Source organism: Oreochromis niloticus, linkage group LG4 (genome assembly GCF_001858045.2).
Source record: "Oreochromis niloticus isolate F11D_XX linkage group LG4, O_niloticus_UMD_NMBU, whole genome shotgun sequence".
NCBI classification, from domain to species: Eukaryota; Metazoa; Chordata; class Actinopteri; order Cichliformes; family Cichlidae; genus Oreochromis; species Oreochromis niloticus.
The window spans coordinates 29,198,277-29,208,399 of NC_031969.2; positions in this window are offsets into that span (position 1 = coordinate 29,198,277).

Sequence of the window (10,123 nt, forward strand, 5' to 3'; positions counted from 1 at the left end):
GATGAAACTTCCAGAGCTTAATAAATCCTCAGAGTCTTCAAATCTTGCCATAACAAAGGACGACCATTGAGTTGAGGCTCAGATTGAGGATCTGTTAATGAAGCTAATTAATGCCTTCAAAAGCAGGCTATAAAAAGACATTAAGGTGCTTTCACTCTGTAATTTCCGCCGTCCAGAATGTCATTAAGAAATGCAGTTAAAGACGAACTGTGGAAGTCAAGACAAGATCTTAATGATGAAGAGAACTTTGAGATAAAACTGCACGTTTGCTGAAAAGAAAAGCGAAATCCCCAAACTGCTGCAAGCCTGGTGTAGCATCTCACGTGAGTGGTGGCACACGTTTCCACTCATGATTACAGTCGGTCCATGTGAGAGAGTCAGTAATAGAAAACCTTACCTGTGACCACATCACAAAGGTCAGCTCTAGTCCTCAAATAAACTTCTTGATGAGTGGATAAACAACGTTTAAATCAAGGTTCCTGGCCACAGTTAGAAGGATTTGATGAAAAAGCGCGTCTATTCTGCTGCGAGATGTTTAACAGTCAGTTCACAGAAAAAGAGCAGACTGTCCAGCAGATGGGGTAGTGCTGCTGTGAAAAGCAAACTGTCCTTAAACGCTCCTTTAGGCCTCCTGTGCTGTTGCTCTGTGATGATATACACTTTCATTTCTGCACTGAAGGTTACTTCCTCCCTCTGAGAGTTCAGCGATTTCATTAGAGTTCATTAGACTGCTGCAAGTTTTGTCATATGTTTAGTTTTTGGTTGATTTACTGCGCACAGCTTGGATGCCAAATGGTGTTAACTGAGTCTGTTTTACACTTGTGTCGGGCCATAAATCATATTTAAAAAAAAACCTTTTTTAACATTAAAAATATCTCCATAAAAAGGTAGTGTCTCCAGTTTGAGTTCTCCCCTCCATGAGTGTTAATTTGTGATTTTCACACTCAGTAATGGCTTTGTCGTCTCTGTTTGGACGGCTTCAGGCTGCAGAGCAAACAGCAGCGAGAGCCAGCGGTGATGTCAGCCAGACATGCAAGCATCCTGTCTGAACGTCTAGCACTTGTGTTATTTTGGGCAGAGGTTAGGCACCATCTCACTGCACACACTGAGGTTTGCATGTGCTGCAGCTGTGCTTAAGTTCAGGAGGCCAGAACTGCAGTCAACCTCAAGAGATGTTATTTAAATCACCCACTGACCCATCTGTATCTCTACCTGATAAGTATCTGTAAACAGGCATCCAAATCGAAACAAAATGTATTCGGTATAGAAGTTTACCGTTTCATATGAGTCTACTGTTGCAGAACTTTAGACGCTCCAAAAGTCCAAAAGTTGTGCAAGAGAATCAGATTTAACAAATTAAATGAAAACATTAGGCTGGCCATATATTTGTTGAGGAAAATGAGTCAGTATGAAATATGTGTAAGGACCATTGCTCATCGGCTTGGAGGAGCTGTTGTGGCCTTGATGCCGCAAAACATGCCCTAACACCACGATGTGTCATAGAAATAGAAACCGAGCTTATCCGCATTACACTTCATATTTAAAATAAAAACTTCTAGTTGGTCTCATCCGAACATGTTCAGACAGCTGCCTCGTCTGTCCTTCTGATCTCTAGCAAACTGCAGAGAGACAGTATTATCGATGAAACTAGAGTGAGAGACGCCTTTAGATTCCTCGCCCTTGCAATGATTTGTGTTGGTCAGCCATTCCCGAGCAGGACACAATATGTCTGACCGTGGACTGATGATAGTTCTGTGACATCTCCCACCCTGATAAGCATCAACAACTTTTTTTTCTAAAGTTGAAAAGTATTTGTTCTTGTCATTGTTCACATCCTCTCATCTGGATTCTCTAAATAAGAACAAGAGTGCCCACTCACACCTCACTGTTATCCCACTGACTGAAAACACCAAATTTACTGCTAATCATTGAGGTTCACTTTCAGTGTGTGTGTGTGTGTGTGTTTGTCCACGTTTTGGTCCAGACAACCTTCAGGAACAATGAAACAATTAAAGGTTACAATATTTTTTAAAGAATTTGTTTTCTCATCCTGTGCACCTGTTATTTATTCAGGTGTGCAGAGTTTAGTTCATATTAAAAACCCCTGCTCTGCAGCTCTACTGTACTTTACTGCTTTAGATCCATGGAGGTGGAACCAAGGAATATGACATCAGTTTCTTGGCTGGTCCGTTTACTTTGATCTCAAATGTATCGCAAAAACAACACAAAACCCAGAGAGCATGGCAGTTTGGCAGATTTAATTTGCTTTTTGTGATGTTTGTTATTATGAATCACACTGGCTTACGTGGCTGTTATGTTTTCCCCTAGTGCCATCATAAGGTTGATAACTTCAAAGAAATAATAATCCCATTAGCCTAAGCTGCACTAAGCAAAAATACTGAGCATGGTCAAAATTACTCCTGCTTTCTCACTGAATTCTCACTATCTGAGCTCCATGTCTCTCCAGCATTGAACACAGCACCTTTCTCTGTAGGCAGGATGAAGGACAGCTGCACGCAGAATGAACTGATTCAACAGGTTTTCTGCACAAGCTTCAGGAACAGCACCTTTCAGTAGTGTGTGTGGAGGCAGCCAGAGGAAACACTGCAGACTAAACACAGAGAGTGACGTGTAAATAAAAATATGGGAAAACATCACTGAGGCGATAGTCTTGTAATTAGTCTCATTCCACTTATACGTGTTTTGCATTTACAGAACAAATGGTTTAAAACATCCATCAAACTGTTCTGCAAATTAAAAAAAAAGGAACCTCAGGTGCTTCGACCCTTCCCGACATCCCTTAACACCCACACAGCTCAGTCTGTGGATATTTCCTGCCAAGAGAAAGACAACGGTGGATTGTATGCAATGCAATAAGTGTGTGAGATGTTGGACAGAAGCGAAGAGAACCTCCGCCAGCCTGTCTCACATGCATTCACATGAGAACAGCTCACACCTAAGCGCTTTGTTGAATTAAGAACTTCAAGGCTACGGTTTCTGTCATTAAGCAAACCAAATCAGGATTACAAATGATTTTGGAATGGCAGTTTTTACCTTTGATTATCTTTATATTGAAAGTATAGAGAAATAATCACTTAAAATAGGAAGTAAGAGATGGAAATGGACCGAATGCTATGGGGCGGGGTACACTCTGGACATGTCGCTAGACTGTCACATGGCTAACGCAAAGAAATAAGGCAACCATTCACACTTGTATTCACACCCATGGGCAGTTTAGAATCACCAATTAGCCTAACCCCACTAACTGCATGTCTTTGGACTGTGGGAGGAAGTTGGAGTAGCTAGAGAAAAGCCAAAAAGAGATCGGGAGAAATCCACACAGAAAGCCTCTGAGCAGATGGTGGTGCAGAGCTTCTGCTGTGAGGCAACAGTGCTAACCACGGTGCCACTGTGCTGCCCCTTAAGTAGTAACGGAACAAGTACATATACAGTACTGTGCAAAAGTTTTAGGGAGGTGAGAAAAATGCTGTAAACAAAGAATGCTTTCAAAAATGGAAGTGTTAATCATTTATTTTCATCAATCAACAAAATGCAGTGAATGAACAAAAGAGAAATCTAAATCAAATCGATGATGTTGAGATCAGGGCTCTGTGGGGGCCATACCATCACTTCCAGTAGTTTTTGTTCTCCTTTACACTCAAGCTAGTTCTTAATGACTTTGGCTGTGTGTTTGGGGTTGTTGTTTCTGCTGCAGAATACATTTGGGGCCAATAAACGATCATTTATATTCCTAAGAGCATTCTTTGTTTACTGCATTTTTTCACACCTGCCTAAAACCTTTGCACAGTATTGTACATATACAGTCCATTATAAGTGAGACAATAACAAAGATCTGCAGGTGCATAGTTTGCTTATTTGGCATTGATTGGGTTTATTCAGTAGTGACACAGCTAGAGAGAAAGCATCTGCTTCTTCACAGACAAAAGTCTGTTAAAGTCTGTTTTCTTTTCTTTTCTTTGCCCCGGCGACTGAGGATAATGTGTCTTGGTGAACTGGAAATAAAAGAAATAACAGTTAAAAAATTGACAATGGCTCAATAAACCTTCTCCGGTCTGAAAACTCCTGAAGCAGATCTTTCATTGTCGCCCTGATTTTAATGAAACACAGCGGATTATCTGTTTCCATCTCCTGCTGTCGTTTGCATCTTTGCATCTTTCAAAGTCGCTCCAACCGCCCGCATGCTCCCTCTCATCACATCTGCATTTTGTTTCCCTCTTGCCTCGCAGCTCCATCTTTGCCATCCTTCTCCCAGTGCACCCAGTATCTCTCACCTGCACATGTCCATGCCTACTCAGTCTCACCTCTCTTACTTTATCCCTGAACTGTCCAGCCTGAGCTAGCCCTTTGAGGCACTCATTCCTAATCCTTTCTATTCTTGTCGCTCCCAATGCAACTCTAAGCATCCTTGCATTTAATTAAAACTGAAGGCTCAGATTTGAGAGTCCCGATTTAGGGATGGGTGACTTGCTTTCAGTGTGTCGCCACTGTTTAGTATTGTCCCAATCTCTGGTTGCATCATGCAGTCTTCTGCTTGGGGCTTTAGATAGAAAAATACACGCAAGGCTTTTGTTTTGTTTTTTGTGTGAAACTTGCTCAGTGTCGTGAATCAATCAGTGCATACAGAGTCATGCAATTTTAGTGTGTTTTCATATTTTAATTGCAACTATTATCAGTACCTAACACCGTTGCCTTTTACAGTGCAAAGTACCAGAGCAGAGTCTAGTATGGGCTAATCTGTTGAGGGGAAAAAATTCAACCTTTCTCTTATGGGATGAATATGAGTGGGACAGGAGTGCAGAGTGACTGGGTGCAGACACTTGAGCAAACCATGAGAAGCCAGATTTGACCATCAGTATTGCCCCACCATGACTGAGACAGGAGGGGATTCAGAGTGACGCGAGCGGTGTTTCTCCACAGTGGAAACTTCCATATAACACCCATCACATCAGCAGCGCCCATGTGGACAGAATGAGTGGAAGGAAAGTTCTGTGTGTCTATTATCTGCTGTATGGATGTTTTCCTACAGTCTGACATAACACGCACACTCATGTACCACTCAGGTTTTACTGTATGAGACTTGTTCAAGGTGTTTTTATTTTAAATTTCATCTACAAGTGGAAATGTTCAATGCTACTGAACACTGAAGCTGTTCACAGGACTCTGGGCAGCCCTATGTAGCAGTCAGCAAGTGTGAGCAGCTTTGCAAAAGCAGAAGCTTTGGCATTTTGCTGGTATTGAGCATTCAAGTGTGCATTAACACAATGCAACAGTCTTCCCAGGAGTGGTTTTCCCCAGCGAATTCACCCCAAAGTCAGACCATGCAAAGCTAATAGAAGCAGCAAAAATCCCAAGAGCTCAATTTCAGACTCTGCAAGGCCTCAGTTAGCATGTTAAATGTTAAAGTTCCTGTACTTTCAGTAAAAGCCTGAACAAGTGTGGCTTGTTTTAGAAGGATTGCCAGGAGAAAACCTCTTCTCTCGGAAAATAAGATGGCAGCACGGCTTAGGTTTGCAAAGCTGCATCTGAACAAACCACAAGACTTTTGGAACAATGTTCTTTATGCAGATGAGACCAAACTGAAGCTGTTTGGCGATGATGTATAGAAATGTTTGTAGAAACACAGCATATAATCAAAAGTACCTCAAATCAATAAAGCTTGGACCAAACTGGGTTATGCTACAGGACAATGATCCCAAACAGAGCAGAAAATATCCAAGTGAATGTTTGAACTATAACAAGAATCAGGGTGCTACGATGGCCAAGGCAAACATAACTGCCTGTAAACCTCAATGAACTAAGCAGCATTGTAAAGAAGAGTGGGCAGAAATTCCTCCACATCCATGTGAGAGACTGATGAAGTCATACAGTGAACAATTACTAAATTATCACTGATAAAGTTTGTTCTACAAGCTATTGAATTATGGGTTGTACTCAGTTTTTCAAAGGACTGCACGGAGCCATGTAAAAACTTTCTTTTGCTCGTGGTTACATTGAATATAACCAAGATATATATCTGGAACTAAAGCATGCCAATAATGAAACTAGGATCCTTATGGTGATGCAATATAGCCTGCAAACTGTTTGTACTGTTTGGCATCTAACCAGCTCCTGAGAAGGTTTTCCAGTTAATCCCCAAAACTTAATTCACTATTACAAATATCTGTTAATATATTCTGATTTTCAAGATTCTTGACTATATAATACATGTTTCATTCCATATATTCAAGTTTCATTTAACATTTTCAAACATAAACAGTTCCTAAACTGATATATCATCAGGTTTCCAGAAATGTTCACAGCTTTCTTTCACAAACAATTATTTTGAAAAATTCTGGGAGTTGTATTTCATGATAGACTCCCTGATTAAATACTGTTGGTGTATGTAACGTCTTTAAAAGACACACAAAAAAAAAAAATTGCGAGAGATTTCAGCGCTCCACAAGCACTGACCAAACTTTTAGCTGAAACACCTTCCTAAAAACCAGCACCAGTACAGTCACTCGGCAGGTCTTTGTGTTCTTCTCTTTATGCTACATGGAGCTGAACATTAATATTAAGCCCCCTGGAGGTGGCCCACAGTGCTTCACAAGCTGGATGAAGACGAGCATAAAACCTCCAATAAACAGTTCTGTTCCAAACTGCCACAGCGAAAGTCTACAAAGAGTAAACAATGATTGTTTTTCCAGGGTGAAGGTTTACTTCACCAAGACAAAACTGTTCATTTCATGAGCTAAGAGGTGCTGACAACCTTTCTGATGAGAGATACCGACTTTAGGAGCAATGATAAGTAATTCCATGCATTTGTATTTACACGAGACCACCAAGTTGATCATCTTATCGGCTGCAATTGGAAAACTTAATATCAAAGGTGACTTTAAACCTACTCAGGTGTTTTTCACTGATCATGTGCCCTTGTTACATTGTATCCAAATCTTTGTTAATGCTTAAGTTTGTTTTCACAGTTCCTGTTGAGCATTTTTGTTTGTTTTAAGTGTCTCGCTTACCAATATTTTATTGAATCAGAACATTTCAGTCCAACTGAACTTTATCAGGTACAAAACGATGTATTAGAAGCCATATAAAATGCATACGATACATCGTTTTGTACCTGATGAAGGTCAGGTAGTTAAAAGCATTGTGACTTATTAAAAAAAAAGTGGTAAGTAAGTTTTTAAAAATTCTTTCTCTCCCCTACGTATCTGTTGTTATTCAGGTGTGCAGACTTTTTGAACCAGTTGTTTATTTTAAATAAAAATGGAACCGTGACTCTTTCTAAATGCTACCTGACTGCTTCTTATTGGGATTAATGTGTCATATATGCATTTTAATTGCAACAAATAGTGAAATGGAGACCAGAATTAAGGCTTTGGCTACAACAGTTACGGAGCAGGCATCGATGACATCAAACACGGCACTGATTAAAGCGATTTTTATTTCCTGTTGTGGACACAAACACGATCAGCTGCAGACACCATGGACGAGTCATTCCTGTTATAATTCTTTGAAGTCTGCTTAAAGTCCGGCTGAAGGGCGTAGTTGCTGCGTTGTAAAGTAACATCTCTGTGGATGTCTGCATGGAACCTTACGCTCTGTGCCTGATGATGAAAGCTGCATCACTCGGACCAGAGGGGATCCTAGCACATGTGCTGAAACTGTAGCACGCCCATAACTCAGACGGAGTATGCAAAGGGGGATTAATGTAGAGAGGGGGTTGCAAAGCAGCTTGCAGGTGCATCAGCAAAAGTAGGTGGGCTAAAGTAACTTATATAATACTCCCTGTGTGGGATTTGCCTAATGGGTGCGTAATAGGATATCAGCTGATCTACCAGGATTAAGAGAAGGTAAATCAGATAAAATGAGTCCTCAATTCAACTCTTAACCAAAGTGGCAACTGTTATAAAGTCAATTGTACAGGTCACTCACCCTCTCCTCTTTTGTTCTTAAAGGACACATGAGGGCAACACATGGCACATTATATGTATATACTGGGGTACACAGTGTTTTACAGACCACACTGAACACACCGTCCAGATGTGTCTCTCCAAACTGAAGTTATATTACTCTTCTTTCGATTAATGAGCCAACGCGCTTCATACCACCCGCTCTTCTTTTCAGAGCTTTGACTTCTCTCGTGATAAACTCGCACACTCCTTATAAATGCATTGTTTTAAAGGCACCTCTCAAATGTGTAGACAGATAAATATTTGGAGGTGAATCACGGGTGAACGAGTAATGAGTCAGACGTGGCTTCTGTTATTGTCTTACGCTCGGTACCACCAGGGGAGACGATGTGGTGGTCTGCACGTGTGACTTCAGTTTTCCTTCTGTGGCATCTTTAAAAGCAAAAACATCGCATGTGGTTCTCCATTCCAGTCAGACATTTGCATCGAGCGCTGCCGTGCCTCAGGTTAAGACATAAACTTAAACATTACATTAAAAAAAATTGGCTTTCATGCACAGGACCTCACACACTCTATATGATCCTGAGCTTGGCGTTGATATTGCCATGGGTTAATGCTTCTTGTGCCCAGTCTCAACAGACTGTAGTGGCACACACCGCTGTCTATGTTGTCCCAGAGATGGCAGCTGACAGCCTGTTTTAAGAGATTACAATGGTCCCCTGTAGAAAAGTTCTTAAAATTACATTTTAATTGAGGTTTGAGACTGCTGGAGACACAGCAGTACCTTGTGCACACAAATATAATAATGTCGTCATATATTAAGTCTGCAATTTCCAAGTTCCTTTTTTTAACTGGGATATTTGATTTTATATGAACAGATTCTTTTTGTATACTCCGTTCCCCCCTCTGTTTAGGAGGTGCAGTATTTGTTCTATTAACAAAACGCAGGAAAAACCGGCCTGCTGTCAAACAGCATTTGGTTTATGTAGAAAAGGAGTTCAGATGTGTCATAATTATCTGCAAATCATCTGTCTTCACTTTCATATATAAATGTTTTCCAGGGCATTGGGTGCTGTATTTGCATTAGTGAGCACAGAAATTGAGTTTGTGTGTGTGTCATCAGCTTGTTTCATAGCTGTTCCTCAAACTGAAGAAGTCAGTGTGGAGAAAACACTGTTGAGTGTTTTTCAGTGGCCTTTTGTCTGAGCTGGTTTGAAAAGCATCCAAATTTATAAAAAAAAAGCATCAGCAGCTGGTTTGGGAGACGGTTTGCTGGACCTTAGATCCCAAGAGATCGGTGGAGAACCGGAGATAGTGAGATTATGAAGCATCCCACTGCCCTGGACCAATAAACTGCAGCCTCGTTATCCTGCATTTGGGAAAGAGGATCGACATGAAGGACAAAGAGGCAGGTTAAAAAACAAAAATTGGATTTTAATGGCTGATATGATAAAACCAGAGATGCAAAATAAAGGCTTAATATAAAAATAAATAAAATATAGAGGACACAGATAGACAGACTATACATAGAATGGACACTGGAGTAGACAGCCTGTATTTAAATACGTGAGATATTTGGAAACACAAGAAATGTCAATAAAGAAAGCAGAAGCATGACAGTCTGTGTGTCCAGGGAATTGCCAACAGACACAGAATAAAGCTCTTCTTTACCCCCTGTCAGCTCAGTGAGCCAAATTCTGTCCACTCTGCTTTGTACAGCATCTTTAGCTTGCCTTGGCATATAGTTCCTCTCTTGTAGATTACATATTTGCATATTTTTCATACTATTCAGGATGTTAAATGGAAAAAAACAAACCCAAAAAACAAACACAGACAAAAAAAGGTAACTACCATGTTGGCAGGAAAAACATCTCTAAAGGGCAAATAGGAAAAATCCAGAAACACAGAGAGCCAGCAGGAGAAAACAAGGACTACACAAGACACAGAAGAAGGCAAGGGGTAATAAAGAACCAGTGGACTTAATCAGACACTAAATAAAGTGTCAAAAGAACAAATGAGGGAAGTAAAACCCTCAAGAACCATGTGAGCATCTAAGCTTCAAAGTGAAATATTAAGTCAACTGAAAGCGGGACAAACTTAGATACAGACACAAGGGAACACAGAAAAAAATAGCAATAGCAAAACAATAACTAAGGATACCAAACATCCAAGAATCAATATTCAGCCCCCCAAAATAAAAA